The sequence below is a fragment of the Diceros bicornis genome, chromosome 17 (assembly GCF_020826845.1).
Source record: "Diceros bicornis minor isolate mBicDic1 chromosome 17, mDicBic1.mat.cur, whole genome shotgun sequence".
Taxonomy (NCBI): Eukaryota; Metazoa; Chordata; class Mammalia; order Perissodactyla; family Rhinocerotidae; genus Diceros; species Diceros bicornis.
In genome coordinates, this window is record NC_080756.1 from 23,280,658 (window position 1) to 23,307,305 (window position 26,648).

At 38.9% G+C, this 26,648-nt stretch overlaps 1 long non-coding RNA gene across 1 annotated transcript; it reads right to left on the reverse strand.

Moving 5' to 3' along the window:
* Window positions 1-161: 161 nt before the first annotated feature.
* On the reverse strand, window positions 162-25,602 carry LOC131415753 (uncharacterized). Its single transcript, XR_009222502.1, has 3 exons — window positions 25,443-25,602; window positions 24,046-24,428; window positions 162-1,092 (listed from the first exon to the last, which is right to left on the reverse strand). It is a non-coding gene; the product is annotated as an uncharacterized LOC131415753 (long non-coding RNA).
* Window positions 25,603-26,648: the final 1,046 nt, after the last annotated feature.

Genomic DNA, 26,648 nt, shown 5'->3' on the forward strand with positions numbered 1-26,648 from the left:
TACTAATGAGACACATCTTGCTGCAGTCCTTGGAACATCATCAAAAGTGTTTTTAAAAGGAGGCTGACAAGCATGGATTCATATTTAGAAAGATGTCTGTAGCAGACCATATTATATGCTCTATAAATATTTATTAAATGAAAGAATGAATTAATCTCCAGAGCTAAACGATATACAAATCAACGCTTTGTTCCCTCTCTCCACGTTCAAACAATTACAATGTAAAAATGAATTCTGTAGGCATTTGAGAAAATGGAAAGAAGAGTTCCTGGAGTACCCAAAGTCACAGCAGCACATGACAGAATAGTGAACAAATAATTGCTAATGAGGGTCTTCTATGCATATGAATACCCTTCTCTTTACTGGTTCAGGCTAGAGGACAACTTAGATGATTCTGGAGGGAAAAATGAAAGAACCTCTCAGAAATGGCTTAATTATTGATATCTATTTAACATAGGGCAAAAATGGCAGCACACATTTTGCTTTCCTAAGGCATTCGATTTTACTATGTGTATCAGACAGAGTAAGTTGTGCTGTGATAACAAAACATCCCAAATCTCAGTGGCTTAACACAACTAAGGTTTCTTTCTCGTTCATACTCTATGTCCAGTGTGGTCAGTAGGGTGGACCCAGGCTAACTGATGCTCCATCTCAGCACCTGCTTGGCATCTTAGCAGGAGGAAGAGAATGATGTGAATTGTGCACTGGTTCTTAAAACTTCTGCCTAGAAGTTCACGCATCTCTTCTGTTTGCATTTCATTGGCCAAAGAAATCACATGGTCTTACACAAGGTGAGAGAGAACTGTGATCACAACATGAGGCCGGAAGCAGGGAGTACCAGAAGTATTTGTTGGAAATCACTGGTGACATCACACTCTGCCCTTCTGGTCTCCAAATATTTGGTTCTCTCTCCCACTTGCACTGTAAATACACTCATCCTGAGGGAGACAAGCCAAAAGTCTCTCATCCACAGCATCAAACTTAAAGTCCAGGACCTCTGGGAGATGTGCAGTGGTCTCTTCCTTGGGGATGATGCCCCACTATGTCTGCATTAGGTCTGGATATGACTCTTTTTTCTCCAAGTCCTGTGAACTGAAAACATAAGTTATCAGCCCTCATTATACTATACAGTGGGGATCAGGGACAGGATAAATGCATTAAATACTCCTGGAAGTCTGAGTCTGTAGCAATTCTAAAACCCTGCTGAGCCAACCCGAGGAGGATCTCTTACCCTGGGGTGGGATCAGTTCTTTAATTAGGCTCCAATTCTGCCCCCTAGAGGGGACTCATCAGTCCACTGGTCGTCATAGTCCTTGAATGAACCGTCTGTATGATTCTTTTTCTGGCAGCCTTTCTAGCTTCATCAGAAGTGGAATTAGTGAATATGTCTTCCTAGGGGTTAGGTAGTTCTCCTAGCCCACTTCCTACTCATAGAATGTTGGGGCCAAGGGCTGTTTTAAATCCTGAGCAGTGAATATCTCTTTTTCTAGGCTAGTGATCCCTTCAGCATTTTAACTCTCTCAAGAAGTTGGTAATATTCTCATCTGATTCCAGTCAATTTCATATGCCAATAGCCACACCCACAGTTCCTTTCAAGATGTACTTTTTTTAGTCGTTTATTTTTTGAGATATAATTCATATACCATACAATTCACCTATTTCAAGTATAAAATTCAATGGTTTTTATTCTATTTAGAGTTGTACAACCATCACCACTAATTACAGAAACATTTTCATCATCCCAAAAGGAAACCCTATACCCATTAGCAGTCACTTCCTATTTCCCCCACCTCCTCCCACACCACCCCTCTCTACCCCCAGCAATAGACAGATACAAAAATCTACTTTCTGTCTCTATGGATTTGCCTGTTCTGGACATTTCATATAAAAGGAATCATACAATATTTGGTGCTTTGTGACTGGCTTCTGTCACTTAGCATAGTGTTTTCAAGGTTCATTCACGTTGTAGCATATACCTGTACTGAATTTCTTTTTATTGATGAATAATACTCCACTGTATGGATATACTGTATTTTATTTACCCAACAAATGATAGACATTTGGGTTGTTTCCACATTTTGACTATTATGAATAGGGCTGCTATAAACATCTGTGCACATGTTTTTGAATGGACATATGTCTTCATTTCTCTTTAGTCATACTTCTTGAATTTTCTACATTTCTTTGCTTTATTGCCTCTCTCTATCCCTGTCACTTCTTCTCTCTCTCTCGGTTGCAGTTACTTGGGGCCTAACCTTGGTGAGAGAGCCAAACCTTTAGTTCATTTACCCTAAGCCATTTTGTCCAGTTGAAAAGACATAGCAGGTGCCACCTTCACCCATACAGAGATTTTAACAATACGTCTAGTGGCTGTCCCTCGATTTGATCCTTGCTACAGGGCTGAGTTTTATTCAGACTGCCATCAGAGCATTTCTCAGTGCTACTTTTTACTGTTTGAGGCTCAGAATGGTTGTCTTTTGCAACCCTATAAATTCCCAAATTTGTGGACACTCTCTATTCCTTTTCCTGCTTGCAAACTGGCCAATTCTTTGCAGGCTCATCTAGTTCTTATAATACCTTGCCAGACATAGTCATCAGCAACCAACACAGGCTATAAACATTCTATTTTCCAACCTCTTTTTCTAAGGCTACAAATTATTAGTAACTCAAAGTGCAAATTACCTCAGATGACAATTTTACCAAATGTTTTGCCACTGCATAATATGGATATACATCCTTTCATCCTCCAATAATAGCTTTCTGCCACCTGCTACCAGCCCTGAAGCCAGTAACTCATTTTACGGGAATTTAATTAAAACAGAAATTTCTATGACATCTAGGATAGGTGAGATTATGTTCTGGTAAAACAAAACAAAAAACCCAGAATCTTAGCATCTTAATCTTACAAAAGTTTATTTCTTGCTTATGTGGATGTCCAATGCAGTTCATCAAGGAACAGTAATGAGAAAGTAAAAATAGCTTGGACTGTAAAAATCTGCCCTACTATTCATCAAATTGGGATAAAAGACACAGATAAAGCCAGCTGCAAAGTTCACAGGAAACACTATTTCCCCCAAGGACACACTGCAGCTGTAAAGTGTCATAACAACTCTGCTCTTGAAGTGACTACTGCTTTCTTACTCACTGAGAAACTTTGTTCTCTAAAATCAGAGATTATCAGAAATTTACATAATTTGACTTAAACTGTTGTTTGAAATGATATCAGTAAAAATGAACCAACCCACTCTTGCCTGGGGGGGTCTAGGTTACTTTGACACAGAGAGAAATCTCGATTTACAGCCCAGGTGCAGAGCTGCAGATAAGGGGTTTCTGCACACAACATTCCACATCTATCTTAACTTTCTTTTTTTCCAAGGAAACAAGACCCCAGGTCTACTTTGTAGTCTGGTTGTGATGTTGACCGCTTTACACAGCCATGCTTTGGTTGGAGCCTATCAAAACACTGGTTTGTCTATATTTCACCTAAACTCTACTCTTCCCCAGAATTCTATCTGTCCTAACTCTGTCTTTCCCTTTGTTTGGTAAATGCCCCACAGTTTCTCTAGTGTGTGGTCTCCCCCATAGCAATGGGTCAATAAATCTGATTTTCCCGAACAAAGGGTTTGTTAGTGGTCTTGGGCTGATTGAGCTAAGACAGGGCTTTCAACTCATTATAAACTTTTGACATTGGGAGATCTGTATTTTGTATAATGAAATAATGATACGTTCTTGTCAGGCCCTGCCTTGACCTGAAACTATCTTAGCTTTCTGAAGATTACTCCTTTCCTGGAAAAATGAAGCCAGCTGGTCTATATAACACAAGCCCTCACTCATAAAGCTATGACGTTTAGAAATAACAATAGCTGAGTCTGAAATGCTTCAGGGAAACTCAGGTACCAAGCTGTCTCTTAAAATTCCATTGGTGCACCGTCAGGCTGCCCACTGAGCCCATTTCTGTCTCTGTCCCTCTAAGACACTAATACCCTGGCTAGAGGGAAGCCCTGCACCGTGTCCCAGGTAGCTGCCATCTCTCAATAATATTTGAAGAATAAAGTAGAAAGAAAGGAATTGTAAATATGCAATCCTTTCTCCACTCCCCATCCATCAATGTGGTTATCCCTAGAGAATAAGGAAGGAGTTCAGAAGTGGGTATTGGGAGTTGTGCCAAGAAGCCTCAGAGTTAGAAATCAGGGAGATACACAGAGAAAGGGCTGGGATATCAGCCATTGTCCCAACGAGAAACAGATGTGGGCAGGATTAAAGGAACTAGCAAGGGAAGATGAAGCATCCGGGACAAGCAACAGCAGGAAGCCATTATCACCACTTGGTCTGAAAAGGCACAGGGAGAGAAATGTAGAGTCTATTGGGAACTGGAGATGTGGAAGTGGGATCGCCAGACAGGAGCTATGGCTGTGGAGGAATGAAGCTATTCCCAGGATCACAAGGAGGCAAGGGTGGGAGTGGCAGAGAGGGATGCCGGGAGTGTGGTGGGGGGCGGTATGGGAAGAGCAGAAGAATAAATATCTCATCCTCTTTACTTTCACTCTCCAGTCTAACCTCTGGCGCCTCCTGTTGGCCAAACCCAACTGAACTCCAAAAAGCAAGAGAACCAAGGAGATGCATGGGTGAAGGTCAACCTCTGGAAGCACTGTTCAGGATGGAAAAGAACAGACAATGAGCTGAGGTTGGGGGTGGGGCAAATGGAGACTAACCAGCATAGGTGGGCTGAGGAAACAAAGGGGAAGGTGGACCTGGGCAAATACACGAGATAGGAGCTATTGTCCGTAGCTGGCTTTTACATGGATACAACCTCTGCCCTGGTAGGGCTGGTACTTTTCTGGTCCATTCAGTCGTGGGTGGACAGTCTTAACGCATTCTAAGACTTTCCTGAGGTAGGAGGTAAGTCCCCATTTCTTCTTCTGGCCTATATTCTTCTCAGTGAACCAGATGCTAGAGCTGAGCAACATTTCACCAGGAGTCTAGTAATCTTTTTATGTATTTACTTATTTTTGGTGAGGAAGATTAACCCTGAGTTAGCATCTGTTGCCAATCCTCCTCTTTTTCCTGAGGAAGATTGGCCCTGGGCTAACATCCGTGCCCATCTTCCTCTACTTTATATGTGGGACGCCTGCCACAGCATGGCTTGATAAGCGGTTCACAGGTGCGCGCCAGGGATCTGAACCCGCGAACCCTGGGCTGCCGAAGCAGAGTGCGTGAACTTAATCACTACGCAACCAGGCTGGCCCCTACTAATCTTTTTTTTAATTGAGATATAATTCGCATACTATAAAATTCATCCTTGTGAAGTATACAATTAAGTGATTTGTAGTATATTTATAAGGTTATATAACCATCACCACTATGTAATATTAGAATATTTTCATCACTCCAAAAAGAAACCCCATGTCCATTAGCAGTCACTTCTCATTCCTTCCTCCCTCCAGCTGTAGGTAAATACTAATCTTCTAACTCTATGAATTTGCCTATTCTAGATATTTCATATAAATGGAATCCTGCAATATCTGTTCTTTTGTGACTGGCTTCTTTCACTTAGCATAATGTTTTTGAGATCCAACCATGTTGTAGCATGTAGTGGTACTTCATTCCCTTTTATAACTGAATAATATTCCATTGTATGGATATACTACACTTTGTTCATCCATTCATCAGTTGATGGGCATTTGGGTTGTTTCCAGTTTTTGGCTTTTATGAATAATGTTGCTATAAACATCTGTATACAAGTTTTTGTGTGGCCATATGTTTTCACTTTTTTGGGGTATATACCTAGGAGAGGAATTGCTGGGACATATGGTAATTCTATTTTTAACTTTTTGAGGAACTGCTAAACTGTTTTCCAAAGTGCCTACACCATTTTACATTTCTACTAGCACAGTTCCAAGTTTTCCATGTGCATAACAACACTTTTTGTTGTCCATGTTTTTGATTATTGCCATTCTTCTAATATCTTTTTGATAATGTACTTGAATTTCTACTATCACCTTAAGAAGCCAGGCTCTGGGATATGATAGGAATAGGAATTGGGGCGGGGGGTTGGTAAATGCGTCAAGGAGGTGTTAGGGTCAGGGTCATTGCACATAGGCTGGGATAGTTGGCTTGGGAAGGTGAGGAAGTCGATGGCTTCTACACTTTGGTCTTCCAACTTGGGCTATATGCAGGGTTATATGTGTTGGGAGCAGAGCCTAATAGCATCTCCCATTTGAATACTGTTAGTTGGTTGTTTTATTCTTTGTGCTTTTTGGACCACTGGAAGTTCTTCTGAAATTTCTCATAAGTTGCCCTTTCAGACATTACCCAGGTGCTGGAGAAATTGTGGTGCTGGGAAGTTCAGAGAAGTCATGGGAGAAGAACAGGTAATTGATGTGGAAGCAGATGTACTGTGGGAGAAGTGGTGTCTTATTTGTAAATATCATCATGGCTCAATACTGAGTTACCCCAGCTGTCTGTAGAATGTCTGGCAACAGAAAGAGCTATTCTGCCGGGCCCAGGTTAACATGATCCATCAGTCTGTGGCTGGCGGGTGGTTCATGGAGAGATTTGAAATATTTTTTCCAAAATTGGCATGCAAAAGGAGTAACGAAGAGACTGAGTCCCTGGAGAGAAAAAGTATGCCTTGACAAGCAAAGTCGAGGGAGTGAGAATTGAAGCAAATAGGGTTGCTGTAAGGAAGAATAGTGCCTCACTTTGAACTACGGATGTGAGTATGGTATGGGAGAGGCATTGGTGAAAAGCAAAGTATAACGTAGTGAGTCCCAAGGTGTCAGAAGGGGGTGCAGTGGTCCCTAGTTCTTGAACAGGTGTCATGAGTGCCTAGTCATTGGAGGGGTCATATCGAGAGTGAAGCCACCAGGAGTGACTTCAGAAGTTTAAAAATGTGTTATAAAGACTTGTTGAGGGGCAGTCCTGGGTTCAGATGTCTCTAGTCAGAAATCCCAGGCAGCTATCCCTGGAAACTTTGCCCCTCGCTTCTACTATAGCCCTCAGCCATCGGTGGGCATGGAGTTCTTTGGTGACATAGGCTGACAAGAAAGCTATTTGGACCCAGGCAGAAATCATCTCATTTGACTTTACAGAATTTGCAAAGGATTGACTCTGTCTCTCTTTCTCTTTTAATTTATTTTTGTTTTATTCTCGAGGCTATGTTCTTAGAGGAGCTAGTAGTGGATTAGCTCATTAATATTATGGATAATTTCCAATAATAATACTGGTTGGTAGGCTAAGGAGGTTTGTGCTGTTATTTCTAATCTGTTTTACAGATTAGAATTTTTCTCAATAAGTATAATTAAATGTTTGATCCAAATAAGCTCTGAATCTAATCACATGGTGTATTTTTTTCTGTGTAGGAATTTTTCTATTGATAATTAAGAAATGATCCCTAGCCCCAAAATATCAATTATCACACCGATAAGATTAAAAACATTGCATAACTTAAAGCCTGTAATATTATTTCAATCTAATTCCTTCCTTGAGCGTATTGTTGACATTGTTCATTTTAATCCTTAAAGAAGAGCAAATGGAAAAGCAATAAAAAACTCAACTTTATTTTTAGAGGGGACTTTATCATTGCTGGCTGGTTTCTCAATTTCTGGAAGAAATTCATTGCTTAAATAAATTGGGCCTAGGAAAACAAGACTCATACATACTAGCAGAGAACAGAGGTAGAATTTAGAAGTCGCTTTTCTAGAACTTCATTAGTCATTCTCTTTAATTCTTCATGTCAAATGCGTAATGCTGTTTTGGCATCACTCTTAATAATAAGAATTCTTGAACCTCTCCAGGAAGCTTTAAATGTTCAGAAAACAAACATTTGCCTCAGAAGCTTCAACTGGTAAAGATGAATAGAGAGTGCAAACATTTCAATAATCCTCCAAGAGGATTTGAGCAAATTTGCTGTTAATGTTTCCTGCTTTTCCTGGAAAACTCTGAAAGCTAAGGTAAAGACGTTTTCAGAAAAAGTTGGCTTTATGTAAATACACTTCAGGTTGTTTATGAAAATGCAACAACTCTGCTGTGGTGAAATTATATAGAGATGTGATAAAAAGAAAAAATGATAAAAAGAAAAAATTACAATAGTTCTGTCAGAACCTAATCGTGCTTTTTCTTTCCTTTTTTTAATAGTTTTATTGAAATATAATCCACCTACCATAAAATTCACCCTTTTTAAGTATACTACTATGTGGGTTTTAAGTATATTCACAGAGTCGAATATACAAAATATAAATTTGTATATATTTATGCATAAATATAAAAATATAAATATATTCCATTGTACGGATACACCACATTTTATCTATTCATCAGAGGAGGGACATTTGGGTTGTGTTAACTTTTTGGCTATTATGAATAATGCTGCTATGAACATTCATGTACAAGTCTTTGAACATATGTTTTCAAACCCAGACATGTTCAAAATACACATTAGTACAGCTTATTGACACGTGCTTTTTCTTCTGTGTGCCTTCTTCTGAGGGAAAGATACTTTATAATCAATTACACTCTCACATTCTCTTTAAGCTTGAGTGAGGAAGAGAGTAGCTAAGGGAGGTAGACCGGAGGGGACCTGGAACCCCAAACACCCCTTTCCTGATGCAAAATGAAGGGGTGAGTTCATCAAGGGTATCTTGCAATTGCATGGGTTTTTTTCTGTGACAAAAAATAAAAGTAAGAAAACTAAGAACAAACACACACAGGTACATAAACCTATGAATATGTGTTTGTGTGTGTGTGTGAGTGTGTGTGCGTGTGTGTGTGTGTCAAGGCTTCATCCAAAAGGTAAATAAAAAGTATTTGAGAAAGAAGACTTCAAAATGTAAATATTCATGTTGTTTAAAAAGTATCTCTTGAATATCTGATCTCCAGGTCTTTCAGGGAAAACCAATTTTGCACAACTAGGTCTTGAAAGACTTCATTTTACCATTGTTCTAATAAATCATATGCTTGCTCAGTTTGTGATTATAGGGTAAACTCAAGTGAAATAAGGTTTTTTTCTGCTTGCCTATTTTCTAAATTTAATTGAAAAAGCATTCTTTCTTTTATACAATCCGTTAAAAATCCTCATTTTGTTGATATCATCTAATAATCAATAAAGCAATGCTCTGGGTGTAGTTCCCACTCCACTTTGCAAAGTGAACCGGCCATATAATGCTGATATGGTCAACTCACCACCAAGCAGAATCAGAAAGAGTGAATCCTCTTACCATCCTGCCAGGGCTTCTCAGTATAATGACAACATGGGTCAGGCATCATGCATTGTATCATTACATACGCATTTTGTCTTTAATCCTCACAAAAGACCCCAAAGGTAACTTATTATCTCCATTTCACAGATGAATAAACTGAGACTCAGAAAGGTTGCATAACTTCTCAAGGTCACATAGGTGGTTACTCGTGGAGTTCAGATTCAAACTCAGGTCTTTCTGACTTTTTCTGACTCCAGTGCCTAAATTTTTATCCACTCCATAATAGTCCTTTTATATGCTACGAACCTGGATGGGGGCAAAGAAACCTAAAAAAACATTTGCCAAAGGACCTCACCTATTTAGAACTCTGCTGTTAGACAAACTCCTTTGCATAGAACAGAGCTGAGAATCAGGAAACAAACAAAAAGGATTGATAAGTAGTCAAAAGAGTGTTCATAAACCCTGTGCACTGAAATATACACACATTCCACAGATTCTCTCTCAGAGGTTTTTTTTAATTGTGCTAAAATATGCATAACATAAAATTTTCCACCTTAACCATTTTTAAGTGTACAGACTAGTGATATTAAGTACGTTCATATTGTTGTGCATGTGCAACCATCACCACCATTCATCTCCAGAACTATTTTCATCTTACAAAACTGAAACTCTATACCCATTAAACAGTAACTCCCCATCCTCTTCTCTCCCCAGCCCCTGGCAACCACCATTCTACTTTCTGCCTCTATGATTTGATGACTCTAAGTGTCTCATATGAGTGGAATCATGCAGTATTTGTCTTTTTGTGACTGGTTTATTTCACTTAGCATAATGTCTTCAAAGTTCATCCATGTTGTAGCATATTGCAGAACTTCTTTCCTTTTTATGGCTGAATAATAGTCTGTTGTATGTATATACCACATTTTGCTTATCCATTCATCTGTCAATGGACACTTGGGTTGCTTCCACGTTTTAGCTATTGTGAATATGCTAATATGAACGTAGGTGTACAAATATCTCTCCAAGACTCTGCTTTCAATTCTTTTGCATATATACCCAGAAATGAGGTTTGCTGGATCATATTGAAATTCTATTTTTAGTTTTTTGAGGAACTGCCACACTATTTTCCACAGCCACTGTACCATTTTATGTTCTCACCAATAGCGCCCAGAGGTTCCAATTTTTCCACATCCTCACCGACACTTGTTATTTTCTGTTTTATTGATAGCAACCATCCTACTGGGTATGAGGTGGTATCCTACTGTAGTTTTGATTTGCATTTTCCTAAAGATTAGTGACGTTGAGCATCCTTTCATATGCTTGTTGGCCATTTGTATCTCTACTTTGGAGAAATATCTGTTCAGGTCCTTTGCCCATTTTTGAATTGGGTTGTTATTTTCTTTGTGGTTACCATGGGGATTACACTTAACATCCTAAAGTTATAACACTCTAATTTGGACTTATACCAGCTTAACTTCAATAACATACAAAAACTCTACTCCTTTACATTTCCACCCTCACTCTTTTCAGTTGTTGATGTCATAAAACTACATCTTTATATATTATGTGTCCAAAAACATAAACTAGTAATTTTTTAAATGCATTAGTCTCTTAAATTATGTAGAAAACAAAATGTGGAGTTATAAACCAAAGTTGCAGTAGTACTAGCTTTTAGACAAATAATTGGTTTTTTAAAAATGTGTTATTCTCTTAAATCATGTAGAACACAAAAGGTGGAGTTACAAACCATTGTTACAATAATACTAGGTTTTATAATTGCCCATGTATTTACCTTTATTGAGCTCTTTATTTCTTCCTGTGCTTTGAATTACTGTCTATTGTCTTTTCCATTTCAACCTGCAGGACCCCGTTTAGCATTTCTCGCAGGGCAGGTCTAGTGGTAACAAACATCTTCTGCTTTTGTTTAGCTGGGAAAGATTTAATTTCTCCCTCACTTTAGACAGACAGTTTTGCTGTATAGGAACCGTAAAATGCCCATGGACACAGTAATTCCATTAAATTATATATAGTCTCAAGAGATAATCTAAAATATGGGAAAAGCCATGCCCCACATGATTTATAATGCTGAAAAATTATAAGAAAATTAATGGTCAACAATAAAGACATTATGGTACATTTATCTGGTGGAATCCTATATTGATATTAAAATAATTAGTATAAAGTCTATGGAACGACCTATGTATGGTACAATAAGCTACCATCTATTGAATCTTCACTATGTCCCAGGCGGTATATTAGCTATGTTGTGGATATTACTTCATTTCCGTCTCACAGTAATTCCGTGAAGTAGGTATTACCCCCATTTAAGGCTCCTTTTTTTTTTTTTTTTTTTTGCTGCGAGAGATTCACCCTGAGCTAATATCTGTTGCCAATCCTCCTCTTTTTTTGCTTGAGGAAGATTAGCCCTGAGCTAACATCTGTGCCAATCTTCCTCTATTTTTTTGTATATAGGACACCTCAGAGCATGGTTGGTGAGTAGAGCAGGTCCACGCCCGGGATCCAAACCCGAGAACCTGGGCCGCTGAAGCCAAGCGTGTGGAACTTGAACCACTCGGCCATGGAGCCGGATCCATTTAAGGCTCTTTTGAAGGTTCTTGTTTCATCCTCCCTGTCCCTCTCCAGGTTGACTTCCCTTTTCCACTTAATATGACGAGAACTCCTTAAAGAATCTCCCACTTGACTCCAGAGCATGGGTTTTTTTTAACCATTACCCTAAAATGTTTCCTATTTCATATGGTGTTAAGCAGAAAAGCAAAAGGAAATCAGATTACAAAATTATTATAACCACTATAGTTTAAGCTTTAAAGAAGCTGCCTCTAAAAAAAACTTGGAAGAGAATACAAAGAATTGATGACAGTTGTCTTAGGGTAGTGCAATTTTAGAGGGATGATATTTTTCCCCCAAATGTTCTGCAATATAGTTTAATTATTCTTATAATATAAGCATAAACACTTCAAAGCCCCCAAAATGGAAATAATTGGGTTCTTGAATGATGGATCATTCATTTCTTGTTCAAAGCATTCTTTATGGTCATTGTAATGTTGTTTTCAGAATTTTAAAATATGCTAAGCAATAAAAAATGTTGTCTACGCCACTTATGAAAGTAATGGTGATCAAGCTTTAAAGTTCTAGAGCTTAAGAAGAGGAATAATTGTAATCTCACACAAACACATCAATATAGTGCTTTGCAGGTTTCACTTTTTATATATATTAGCTCACTTGATCTTTCTGACACCTGGAAGGTAGAACGTCAACTTTCTGGAAGTTGGTCCAGAAAGCCCATTCCCTAGAGTTTCCGTGTAGCCACAGCTCTACCGTATTTACTGGCTAGTCAACATGCCCCAGAAAAGGGCACTTGACATACTCATCCTCCAGCCCCACTAGCACAGATGGAAACACAGCTGTAGGCTGCAGCTGGCTGAGTCCCTGGAGTAATCATCGCTGAAAAATGCTGAAGAGGAAGGCTCTTCTGAAGGTTCTTCCGTCACCACCACCCCCTCTCTCTGTCCCTCTAGGCTGACTTTTCCACTTAATAGAAGAGCAATTCTACTTAGTGTTGCTAAACAATTAACAGCTGGTGAAAGATGCGGAGCCTCACTTCTTCTCTGCACTTAAGGCACTCAAAACATACCAATAACATGGCAACTGCAGAAATCTTGGGGACTAATGCCTCCCCCCACTCCCACCAGCAAAAATCTCAGCAGAAACTGCAGCTTTAATTCAGATTTAAACACCTAACAGGAAAAATAAACTCTAAATGTTGCTTTTCTTTTTTAATGGTATGGGATTTTTTCTGACTATAAAATTAAGACACACTCAGTGTACAAAAAAATGAAGATGAATTTTAAAAAGAAAATAAAATCACCCTAAGTCCTTTTGCTCAGAAATAACCACTAATAATATTTTTTATAAATTCCTGGCCTTTTAAAAAAATGTAATATATATAACACATTTATATACACTTTTTAATTTTACCATTTGAGAATCATCCTGCATATATTATTTAGTTTCCTACTTTATTTTCAGTTAACATTTCTTGCATCTTCCCATTTTATTAACTATGCTGCAAAAATGTTTTTAATGCTTTATGCATAATATCACAACTTTACGAACCATTCCCTGCAGTTTTGTTGTAATATTAGCACCATCTGACTCCTCTTCCTGTATTCCTTAACTCTGCTGAATCCTCATGGGCATCTAACACTCTCTGGCTTCAGTGAGAATTAAGCACAGGAAGAGGAAAACCAGGCCATCTGTGCAGGAAGGTAAAACCAGTGTAAATTCAATGGGGTGTGAAAAAAAGCCATTTATGCTCTTTAAATATGTGCTACTTGAGAGAAATGCTCACCTATGTACAAAACTAATCACTGGACACGCAGGCCTCAGGTGAATAACCTGTTCTGAGTGCTCTTTGTTCAAAAAGCAGAAGCAATCCTATTTTTCAAAAATAATTTTGTATAGCTCCAAAATGATCCAAGAGATTTTGATCAAACCTTAACCACTTCAAGGACGGTAAGCCGAAAACAAAACAGGCCTCCATCTCTGGTGTTGGTGCCATTTTCCTCCTGGCTTTGCTCACCAGCTCGGTTATTTTGGGCTTTGCATATTCACCCAGGGCTGTTTGCTCACACGTGGCTCTCTGTTCCTCACTGCCTGGTTTTTGCTCCTCCCCTTCTTTGCTATTTCTCCATCACACCTCTCCTCCTTGTCCTCACTGGAACACCTGTAGTGGAATAGCCTGGTGGTGGAGAGTGCCGGATTTGAAGTCACACTGTGCATCTGAATCCTGCTGTGGCAACGTATGCAAGTCACTTGCCCTCTCTGTCCCTGAGTTCCAATCTGACAAATGGAGATGACAGTACCTACCTCCTAGGACTGTGGTGAGGAGTGTGTGTTCCCTTCTATAAAACACTTTTAGAATAATGGCCAGCACACAGTGAGCCCTTGATCACTGTTGCTATTATTATCACCACTGGAAGAGCTCCCTAGATGTTCCCTCTGCTTTCAGTCTCTAACCCCCACACAAGAATAATTGTAGCTACCTCTGTGCCAGTTGAGTGCTTCCTATGTGCCAAGCCTGGTCTAAGCTCTTTACATGGTTTATTTTTATTCCTTATGACAATCCGCACACTAGAATTTACCCTCCATTTTATGGACGAGAAAACCAAGGCTTAGGAAAAGTTCTAGTCCATCTTTTACAACTTCTTTAAAAGATCGCAATATCCTTTTTAGTCACGTTATTTCTTTGCTCAAATGTTCACGTGATAGTCTATTAACTGCCCCACATTGCTTCAGCGTTCCAATCATGGGTGTTGGGTTAGTGCCCATTGACTCTTTCTCACTTTGACCCAATATGGCCACTCCAAGTCTATCCCCCTGCCTTTTCAGCTCCAGTCCTGAAGTTACTTTCCATTCTGCTCAAGTCCCTTCCTTTCCTCATTGCCATTTTTATCATATGACAAAGATTTAAACCTCCATCTTCTCCTAGAAATACAGTGAAGTACTCTATCTCTGTACTTTTTGGAGTATATCACTCTCATCTTGAATGTCCCTGAATTTACCTAGATGCACCTTCCTTTAAAAAAAAAAATCAATGCATGCCGTGAAGGATAAAATGATTGGCATACATTGGTGCAATTTTGGAACAAAGCATCATTATTTTAAGATTTTTCCAGCCACTGACAAAGAAACCTAGTGCATTTTCAGGCGGCTGTGATGGTTTAGTACAGTGCTTCTCAGACTTCGGTGTGCATAGGAATCACTTAGAGATCTGGTTAAAATGTGGATTCTGTATGTCTGAGGTGGGGCGCGAGATTCTGCGTTTCTAACTAGCTCCCAGCTGATGCCAGCAGGGTTGATTCTTGAGTGGCAAGGATTGAGTGGATATTCTCAAGGAAGAAATTGAAGAATTAATTGAGGACCGTAGAAAAATATTAACTAATAAAGAGATAAAGAAACAAAAATAATCTACAGAAGACACGTATTGATCAAGGAAAGGAAAGACCCAAAGTTTTAAGGGATTTCAGGTGTAAATTTGATGGAATGCACTTTTTCCTCTTTGTTTTTTTCGTGAGGAAGATTGGCCATGAGCTAACATCTGTGCCAATCTTCCTCTATTTTGCTTGTGGGAAGCTGCCACAGCATGGCTTGATGAGCAGTGTGTAGGTCCGCACCTGGGATTCTAACCCAAGAACCCCGGGGCTGCCAAAGCGGACCATGCAAACTTGACCGCTATGCCACTGGGCCAGCCCCTCACTTTTCCTCTTTTCTATTAACTTCAGACGGTAACTCTGCACTCCCTCTTACACCCCTCCACCCATAAGATTGATCACTTGTACCCTCTCCTAACGCACTCTGGTCAACCCTGCAGTCCATGTTCAACAGTACTTTAGAACAACATTTAGAGTTCTTTAGAGGTCAGCAAATTTTACAAGTACCTGTGTGAAGTATTTAGGAAGTTGTAATGGGTTGAATGGGGAGGAAGAGTACAAGATCAGGGGTCAGAATTAGGGAATTTGGAGGAGTAGCCTAGCCGTCCAGAGTAACATCTTCTCCAAACAAAGTCTGGGACACGTGGTCCAACAACAAATGGCCAACGTGAGCAGAGACCATATATTTGAAATTTTAAAGCACAAGACATACTGTCAATACACATATAGGGAATGACTGAGTACTTATGCTGACGAAGAGAAGACAAGACAGATGGAGCTAGCGTTGGCCTGGGGTGATGGTGGTGGCTACAGAGAGAATATACGAGAAGCTGCTCCCGAGAATCTGCGGTGCCTGTCACGTGGCCAAGGGAGGGGGAGGATGGGAGGGGAAGGACAGAGGAAGGATAAACAGAATAACCTGAAAACATTATAAATAGCCCCAAGAGGCTAGAAGACCACTTATCAGGGATGTTATGGAGGAAATCCCAGCATCCCAGCTGGGAATGCTGTGTTTCTACGATGCTTTCGAGGTCTCTCATTTAGCTGACACCTGCATTGTCACTGGCACACCCACGGCAAGTCTAGTTGGTTCAGGGACCTTGTCAAAGTCCTCATGTAAACCTCTTTCTCCTTCCTCTTGTTTTTGTTTTTGTTTTTTTTCTTTTTGGTGGGAAGATTAGCCCTGACCTAACATCTGTTGCCAATCCTCCTCTTTTTGCTGATGAAGATTGGCCCTGGGCTAACATCTGTGCCCATCTTCCTCTACTTTGTATGTGGGACGTCACCACAGCATGGCTTGGTAAGCAGTGCACGGGTCCGTGCCCAGGGCCGCAGAAGCAGAACTGTGAATTTCACCACTACGCCACCGGCCAGCCAGCACCCCCCCTTCCTCTTTTTAATGTGCTCTCTGGCTCTCTTCTTTTCTCCAACTACAAGTGTGAAAGTTTCTTATGAGAGAGAAGTCAAAGAGATTGACTAGATTCTGGTGAAAACATTTTCTAAACCCAAAAGAGGAACCCCTGCTTTGACTCATAATCTGGTATGGGAACAGAACAGCTGCCGTTGGTCCTGTCCCTGCAGACCCTGTGCGTGTAACCCAGCGCCTGCAGAGGAGCAGCAGGCGGAGTCGGAAGGAAAGGCCCCACGGCTCCATTTGCACGGTCTCTTACTGTGACCCGGGTAGGTGTCAAAGAGCAGGGGGAGGGCTGGAGAGGGGAAGCCACAAAGAGGCACTGTCCCTTCCTCCTGTAAGAAATGAAAAGGACCCCTGGGAGGTTTCATACCTGACGTTATCAGCAAGTACCTTAATTAGAGTTCATACTTTAGCCATGGCTCATGGCTGAAATTCACTGACACCAGGGACTGGACACAAGAGAGGCCCTGGGGGAGCAGTGGAGGGCAGAGAGACAGAAAGAAGGAAAGGAGGCTGATAAGAGAGGTGACGAGGGCACTGGGGTTACCCTTTGTCCCTGGTTGGCTGTGCCACAGGCTGCTCACTCCTTCTGTCTTATCTTGCCCTTAGATTCTGGTACAGAAGTCACCTCCCTTTCCCAGGGAAATTCCACGGGGGACTAAGTGCATTGCTGATCCCTCTAGAGAAGGGACTGTAGCAGCTTGGACTATTTGTGGCTGGGGTGTGTGTGTGTGTGTATATACCCGTATGTTCTGTGTGTATATACCAGTATGTTCTTGTGTGTTTTGCAACATTAGCTATCTGGAGGAGCAAATGTCTTTAACAATACAAGAAGTCATGATGATGATGATGGTGATGATGATGATAGCTAATATTCACACAGCTCTTCCTATATTTACTGCTCTAGAGGTTTTACATCCATTAACTCACTTAATCTTCACAGCAACACTCTGAGTAGGAACTGTTATAACCTCCACTTTGCAGACAAGGAAATTGAGGGACAATGTGGTTAAGTAACATGCGCAAGCAGAACCTGGATTTGAACTCAGGCTGCCTGGTTCCAGATACCATTTTCTTAACCACTAGGCTCTACTATCTCCCATATTGAAGATAAAATGGAGTTAAACAGGTGTTGAAGTAAAGAATACTAATTCCTAACAAGAGCTAATAAGTAGTAACACTAAGTGTCAGGCTCCGTTTAAGCTGATGTCTCATGTAATCCACAGAACATTCCCATGAGATAGGTTCTATTATGATCCTTGTTTTACAAGTGAAGCTACTCAAGATTGAGGAGGTTAAGTCACTTGCCCACGCATGCATCTCGCACGTGGACGAGACTAGAACTAGAAACTGGGTATGTTTAGTGGCAAAGCCCATGCCTGTAACCAGGATCCTATACCAAAAGAAAGAATGAAGAGCATCTAACTTACTATTTTAGTTCACTTTATTGAACTATTGAATATTATTATTATTTATTTATTTATTTAATAAAGTTCACTTTATTAAAGTGAACACACAACTCAGGAATGCCCCTCTTACCTTGCATTTTTACTCTCCTTACATTTACATTCTTTTACTTTGTTTCCATTAGAAAAATGGGTTCCCTGTCCCATATGTCAGCATATTCTCCTTTCCTCTCCAAAAGTCCAACTCAGGCCACACCCTACATTTTTAATGTCTTTCAGATGCCTAGCTTGTCATGCATTAAGGTGACTCAGGCAAACTATCAATGAAATTAATTGGATAACTATTTCAGTTACTTTGCCACTAGTATAGGAGCGAAATAGCAAAACCAACACCCTAATAAGACTGATAAGCTCAGTAGATCTTCATGACCAAAACTGTATTTTACTCATCTCTTTTTAATACCAACAAATAGTAAAGGGCCCGGTAGTCACTCAATAAATGTTTACTAAACCAATGAATGATAAAACTGAGTTATGCTCAGTTTTATAACTATGGAGGGATGATTTCATAATGGAGGGATGATTTCTAATTGTTTTGTTCCATTTATCCCTCATATTGACAGCATATAATAGAAAGAAACACAGGTGTTGAGAGCAGACAGATCTGAGTTTGAATTCTAGCTCAGCTGCTGTCTATGAATTCTTGACTCAGTTATATCCCCTCTCTGCCCTTCAATCCTGCCTCTGAAAATTGAGGATAATAGTATCCATCTCAAATGTTGTTGTGAAGGCGAAACAGGCAACACGCAAACATGTGACCCGGAGATGGGCACAAACAGGTGTTCAGTCATTATCCTTCTGTCCCTTCCCCTGCAATCTTCCTCAGCGGGTGCACCTCCATATCCTCCCCATTCTCCCCTCCGTCTCTACCTGTCCCACCATCCCCCAACCTCGCTTCATAAAGGTGAGAAAAGTCAGCTATTTTTCTTAATATGGATAGGTTACTCTCAACAAAAAACTGTTCCCTCTTCGTGAATGTGTGGCATACCTTGATCCTTTGCCCTTCCTCCCGGCTTCCTTTTATTTTGCTGCTTCACTGAAGAAGGGAATGGAAAGCGAAGGAAATGAGATTCAAATTCTCCCATCCCAGTTTTTTATGCCCAAGAGTCAGACAAGTCAGAACAAAGAGAACTCTAGAATTCTTCCTCTTACATTTCTTATCTGTTTATGACATGAAGTACACTAGGCTGTGTTTTTAAAAGAATTGTTTTCTGCTGTTACAAATATTTATTGCGTCTGCATGTATACATGGTACATGATGTGGAAATTATAAGGACTACTTTAAGTTTACTATAGAGGACACTGTGGGACACTGTCTGTATCCTCCTTTAGGACTGCAACTGACAGAAGCCCTCACTTATCTGCCCTCTTATGGAAGATTCTCAGCTAAAGAAAGATGATTCACTGAAGATCACATTCCCTTCTCATGGTAGCTTGCATCCCATGACTGGTCAATATGGGGGTAAAATTATCTGGCCCCTCACCCTAACTCAAGACAACTCTGAAGGGCCACCACAGCCTTGGAGCTCCCTGTGTAGCTGGTTGAGGCTTTTGCTGAGATTGTCATACCGCAGCTTCTCTCTCTCACCTAATCTTGCTTCCTTTCCTTCTCTGCCTCAAGTGTGGATCCCAAGACCATTCCCTAATAAACTTTCTGCTCATTGATCTAAGTCTTAGACTACTTCCCAAGGAACCCAACCTATGACAGATATCTAATTGGTTAATTTTCAAACATTTTTGGTAACTTAGACCAAGATTCTTTTTTACTCTATATAGCAAACACAAGTTGTGTCTACTATTTTTACCCATAGAATAAGAATGTCAACAAATATATCGTGGTTGGTTAAAAATTAAGTACATAAGGAATTCCTATTTATGCATAGAATTGTAATTTACCTAAAAATGGCATCTTAGCTGTGCATGGTTAGCAAAATACCTTTTTTATTTTAAAAAATAAAATTTTATTTACAAAGTTACTTTTCTGTAAACTAGTTTAGGAAAAATTGCTATCTTCAGACTATTCAGGGGCATGGTATATTTCTCAATGTATTCAGATCTCCATTTATATATCAGCAAAATTTCATACTTTAAAAAATATAGAAAGAGAGCCTACACATTTCTTTTTAAGAGAATTTTTAGATATTTTATGTGTTTTTGTTGTAAAAGTTTTATGTGTGTGTTTAAACTGATTTATAGGCATAACAAAAGTCCAATTCTAGTGTTTTTGTTTTATTGACTTAGCAAGGATCCTAAAATTCATCTGGAATAATAAAGATATAAGAATAGCTAAGAAAAATATGAAAAAGCTTGTGCCCTAGTTGATATTAAAACATATAACAAGGGTCTAATAAATAAATATAGGTAATCAAAGAACGGACAGATCAGTGGACAGAATAGTTAGATCAGGAGCAGAGCCTTATTATATATATATTTTTTGAATGTAATAACATCTGACGAAGGAGGTGCGACACTGAGAGGAGAAGAGAAGGAATTTTCACAACTGGTGCTGGAATAATTGGTTAGTGATTTGGGACAAATCAATTTAGATTCTTAACTCTCACTAGAGGGATTAAAGAATTAAATAAGAGAGAAAATCGAAGTCATAAGAACGAAGACCAAATTCTGGTGAATATTATCTTATCTCTGTATGAGAAACAAATTTGTAGGTCTAAGAAAAAAACTCAACTCTTCATTGACATCAAAATTTTAAACTTTTGCATATAAAAAAATAAAAGGCAAACAATATTGAAAAAATGTAGCTATAATTATGACTTTTAAAATATAAAAAGCTTAAACAAATGGATTTAAAAACATTAAAATATTAAGAGAAAAATGAGTGAAGCACATGATAAACATCTCAGAGAAGAAATTAAAGGTCTAATAAGCACGTTTTAGAAGATCAATAAAACTGGTAACAAAAGAAATGCAAATTAAACCCGGAAACTCTTTTTCACTTACTAAATTAATAAAAATGAGCAAAATTATAATACTCGAGAATGCTGAAGATTCAATGCCATAAGCGCCTTCACACACTATTAATGTTTTAATGCATACTCTTTTCAAAAAGTGATTTTAAATTTGTATCAAGTGATTTAAAACACTGCTACATTTTAACTCTGGAATTCTACTTCTAGAAATTTATCTTATGGAAATAATCGGAGATGGGGAAAAACTATTATATACATATATTAAAAAGTGAAAATCTGAAACTAATGAAAATGACTGCAAAACCACACGATGGAATATTTTATAGTCATTAAAATGTATGTTTTTGAGGAATTTTTAATGATATAGTAAAATGATCAAAATTTGATGTCACATAAAAATACAAAACTGGACATGATTCTGATTATAAAAAAGGTATGTACATGTACAAAATGAACTAAAATGTCAATAGTGGTTATCTATAGTATATAAACTTATGGATGATTTTAGTTTTCTTCTTTACATTTTACTGCATTTTCCAACTTTTCTACAGTGAGAATAAATTAATCTTGCAAGTGCGTGTGTGTGTGCGTTTAAAGAGAAAATGGGAGGTAAAGAATTGGAACTATATTGTTAACTATTCTTTGGAGAAGCTTGGCTCTTAAATAGAAGAAAAATGATAGCTGTAGCTAGAGAGAAATGTGAGATCAAGATAAATTTCCTCCCTTTCTTTCTCCCTGTCTCTTTTTCCCCCTCCTTTCTCCTCCCCCTCCCTTTCTTTCTTTATTTTTAATGATGGGAGAGGTTTGAATACTTTATAGTCAGTAGAGAAGAGGATGAAAATACAGTGGTAAAAGAATAAACACAGGAGCAAGTGTCCAAAGGAGATGAGAGAATCAGATAAAAGAATCTTGCAAAAGGAATTAACTTTGAAAACATTCATTGAACCAATGAATGAATGGACAAATGCCAAGCAGTAAGACAGTTTTCTATCATTCTGTTCCTTTTCAAAATTAAAAAGGAAAGATCAGTGCATTTCTTTTTTGATCAAAGTAACGATATTGAATACAGAGAAAGAACTATTGAATTCATCACTAAATTGATATTGCTAAGTGGTTTATATCTTAACTATAGGATTATGTCTAAATACTAATTGTTATAGGAAGAGCAAGGAGGAACAACAGAACAAATTAACTTGTAACTATTTTTTTTAAAGCACAAATTTAATTAGACTTCAATTAGACTCCACCTACAAATTTTATACTTGGAGAATGCCGGCACTTATCCAGATCATTTTGGAAGTAAAAACCACACTTGCTAATAAGGAAGGATAATTTTTAGGTGGTCCGGGCTCTGAATTTTTCAGATAATTCTCAAAACTAGAACACTGTTAAAGTAAATACATTACTTTCTTTTTTTTTTTTTTGGTAAGGATGATTGGCCCTGAGATAACATCCGTTGCCAGTCTTCTTCTTTTTGCTGAGGAAGATTAGCCCTGAGCTGACACCTGTGTCCATCTTCCTTTATTTTGTATATGGGATGCTGCCATAGCATGGCTTGATGAGTGGTGCATTGGTGTGGCCTGAGATCCAAACCCGGGCCGCCAGCAGTGGATCGTTCACACTTAACCTATACGCCACGGGGCCGGCCCCTACCCTTGACATTTTAAAACTGAAATTTATTCATCACAAGATTCCAAAAATGGCTATTCATTTGATTTGTGTACATAGGCTCCTAAACTTTAAAAACTTAGCTAAATGCACATTTGATAAATATTTTTATATATATTTATATTCCTTGTCCTTTTAAGGACCTGAAACTTAAATTAAATATAAAAGAATTAGAGCTACTTAACTGTAAAGAGATTCTATTTACTCATTCATACATTCATTAATTGGACAAATATTTATTGAGCTTCTATTATGTCTGAGATGCTCAGAAACAGTTAAAAACATGCCATCTGCCTTTAGAAGCTTGCAGACCAGTGGGGAAGACAGTCTCTGAATAAATAGTTTCAACGTAGGCAAGCATATAAGCTTGTTTGGCCAGCCAGAGTAAGTGACTTCTACACTGCAGTGGAGAGATTAGGTGGCCAAGAGTAGATAGAGGAATTCCAATTAGGAGGCTTGCAGGGAAGGCAAAGGTGGAGTGACAAAGTGGACTACAGGGAGAAAATATTGGAACTTCTGTGTAGGTTAGTAGATCTATGATGGCCCTCCCTCAGCTTACACATTAGATGGCCTCCTGTCACGTGCAGTTCTCAAGGTATCTTGAGCAAGGAGCACAAGGGGTGACAACGGTGCCCATGTTAATTTGTCCCCTTTCAGCATATGGCAATGTATTGGGTTTCTGTGTGCTCAGCCGAGTGAATTTATAAATTATATTTTCTGTTTTATCTAGTTTAACTTGTCCTCCTAAAATGGACAAGTAGACTTAAAAGATTCCTCTACAGAAACTTCAGGTTAAAAATAATAATAATGTAAGCATAAGGAAATAAGAAAAAGCAGAGCTGACACTTTCAGTCCTAGTAAGAGCTCTTTGGTCAGCCATATTGAAAGGTAAAGCAATGACCATCTAATCAAATGTGATAAGAAGTCTGCCAAAACAAATTCAGAATTATCAAATAGGGTTCGTGGGTTCACTTCCATAATCATGAATGATGACCTTCATCTAAGTGTGTATTTATGGGATTAAGAAAGTGTATATTCTTAGGGATTAAGAAATGAGTGGCTTAATTTGGTAAGTGCAGCCAACACTGCTTCTGTTGGGTCCATGTGTCTCTGTGTGGTCTCTTTTCCAGCTATGACAGCCATTAAATTCAAGAGTCAAAATAAATCACATTTGGAACTAGACTTGTGAATTGCTGTATCACAGAGTGTCAAACTAAGATTTTAAAAATAAAGTATATTGAACCAAATTTGTCTAATTACAATGTTGATATTTTAATGGGAATATATTTTAGTAATAGAATAAAATATTAACAAATAAATGTAAACTGTAAAATCCTATTTAATTTTTAAATTTTTGAAGGTTTTTAATGTATATAATAAATATGACAGCAATACATATATGTATTATTGACAAACACATACCTGTACATATTACCTTGCATAAGTATCATCAAGATGTTTTTAGTGATGAGGTACATGATCAATGCCCTTTGGAGAGAACTTTCCCAGGGGTGGGTTAATGGAGGCTCATGCTAGTTATGGTCGTGAAGATGGAGGAAAAGGAACAGATGCCAGAAATATTCAGGATGTGGAGAGATAGGACTAGAGATTATTCCCTTGAAAATGCACATTGGATCATGTCCATCTCCTCCTCCTTATTAAAACCCTTAGCATAAAGAGGATACAATCCAAACAAGGCTCCAGTCCTCAGGGAAGCCTTCCTGATTCCCAGACCAGTGGACGTTCATCTGTTACTCTCCGAGAGTCATGCGCCGAGTCCTTTTCCTCAGAGCAGTCACCTCCATCTGTAATTTACACATTCACTGGTGAGATCATCTGAGGAATGTGGGTCTCTCACTCTAACTCCAAGCTCCGTGAAAGACTAACAGAATGCCTGGCACTTAGTAGTAAATGTTCATTCAAAGTATGCATTAATCTGATGTTAAGAGTGCAGGAGACAGCTAAGACACTGCCCTGCTTCCACCTGGAGCAACTGGCCCATTGCGGGGCTGTTTCCCAAGATGAGGTCTATGGGAGGAGAAGAGGGTTTGGATTGGGGAAAAAAATAATGCATTCCATTTTGGACATATTACATTTGAATCAAAAACTTTGGGCATTTTATTTTAGAAGCACATATATACGTGCGCGTATAGATAGCTATAAATACATATCGATAGAACACTATCAGTTTTAAATCTCATTAAAATCACCCCCTTTGTGATTACGAAATAGCATCAGATGCCTAAAATATAACTGAATAAACAGTGCTTCAAAATCAAGCACACTGAAAATTACTGAGAATTTCTTATTTTAAGAACAATCATTTAGGGGCCGGCCCCATGGCATAGTGGTTAAGTCCAGCCTGCTCCACTTCAGCAGCCCGGGTTCATGGGTTTGGATCCCAGGCAAGGACCTACACCACTCATCAGCCATGCTGTGGTGGCAACCCACATACAAAATAGAGGAAGATAGGCACACACATTAGCTCAGGGCTAATCTTCCTCAAGCAAAAAGAGGAAGATTGGCAACAGATGTTAGCTCAGAGCAAATCGTCCTCTCCCCCAAAAAAAGAACAATTATTTACTAAAGCATGTTACTCTACTCAAGTAATGAATAGGATTCTTCCCCTTAAGTACTGCCAGCAACAAAAAAATTAAAACAAAAAGGAAAAACAACTCCTTCCCCCGAAAGCTACCTTTAAGCAGAAAAGACAAAAACCGTATTTCTGCCCAGTAAGATTTTAGCATCAAATAGCCCCCCATGAGCGCCTCCAGCATCCTGAGATGACCCAGCCCTGGTCCTGGCCTGAGATGACTCACGCTATGCATTTGTGACTTGTTCCAGATCTTCCTGCCTTCTGATCTTGTCATTCATTTCCTCATTTTCTTATCTGTCTCCTCACTTTCCTTGATGTCTTTCATCACTTCCCTGCTATCGCTTTCATTTCTCTTGCTCTTGGATGAAGATCCTTTCTCTGGCTGTATTGCTTTTGGACACCCAAACTGATAAGAAAGTAAGAATGATCACATTGGGTCAGGACTAAGGAACAGTCAGCCCTGTACCTTGTTTCCCAAGGATCTCTAAGGACTTATGGAGGGTTAGAACTCTCCTCAAGCCTAGACGCCTGAGTATTTAATTTGGACCTGTCATTTATGAATTTCTGTTATCCTTGCTTTGAATGAATGCTGTTAAACATGCTTTTGACCTTTACTTGCCTGATTCCAAAGCCTGTGACCTTACGTTCTGTGCTATTCGTGAACATCTTTATGCATTATTTTTAGGGTGCAGATTCCCAGAAGTGACTTCAATGGGATCTAAGTTCCCCCTATTTATTACCAAACTGTTTTACAGTAATAATTGTTATTGTTTATTGAATACTTAAAATATGTCGTGAACTATTTTAAGTGTTTACACATATTAACATACATATTTCTCATAACCTAATAGGTAGGTATTATTGTTTATTTCTGTTTTAAAGATGATGAAACTGGGGCACAGAAAAGTTAAGTAACTTGCCTAAGGTCCCAGAGCTAGTATGCTGTGGAGCCAGGATTAGAATTCAGGAAATCTGGCCCCAGAGCCCACACCCTTAACCACTAAATTTGCTACCGCATAAAAGTTGTACCGGTTTACACTGGCACCATTACTAAGTACAGATGCTATTCTCGGTTTTGGAACACTTCTAATTTTTAATTAATACATTCTTATGTAGATCCTAAGCTTCCCTTTCTCACTTTAAAGGTAAGATTGGGAGTTGAAATGGAGGACTCACTCTTCTCTACTACCTTCTGTCTCCTCTTGCCCACAGGAGGAGGAATGGGACTGGAGGTGTGGGCGTGACAGCTGTTTCAGTATGGGGTGAACATAATAGCATACTTTGTGCCTATAAACTGGAGCTTTGAAAAATCATTGCCCTGTGCTTATATCTGCAAAGTGTGCAAAATAATAACAGGTACCATTTATTGAGCATTTCTTATGCACCAAGCATTACCGTAAGTACTCTGCAGACACTGAGTCATTTGATC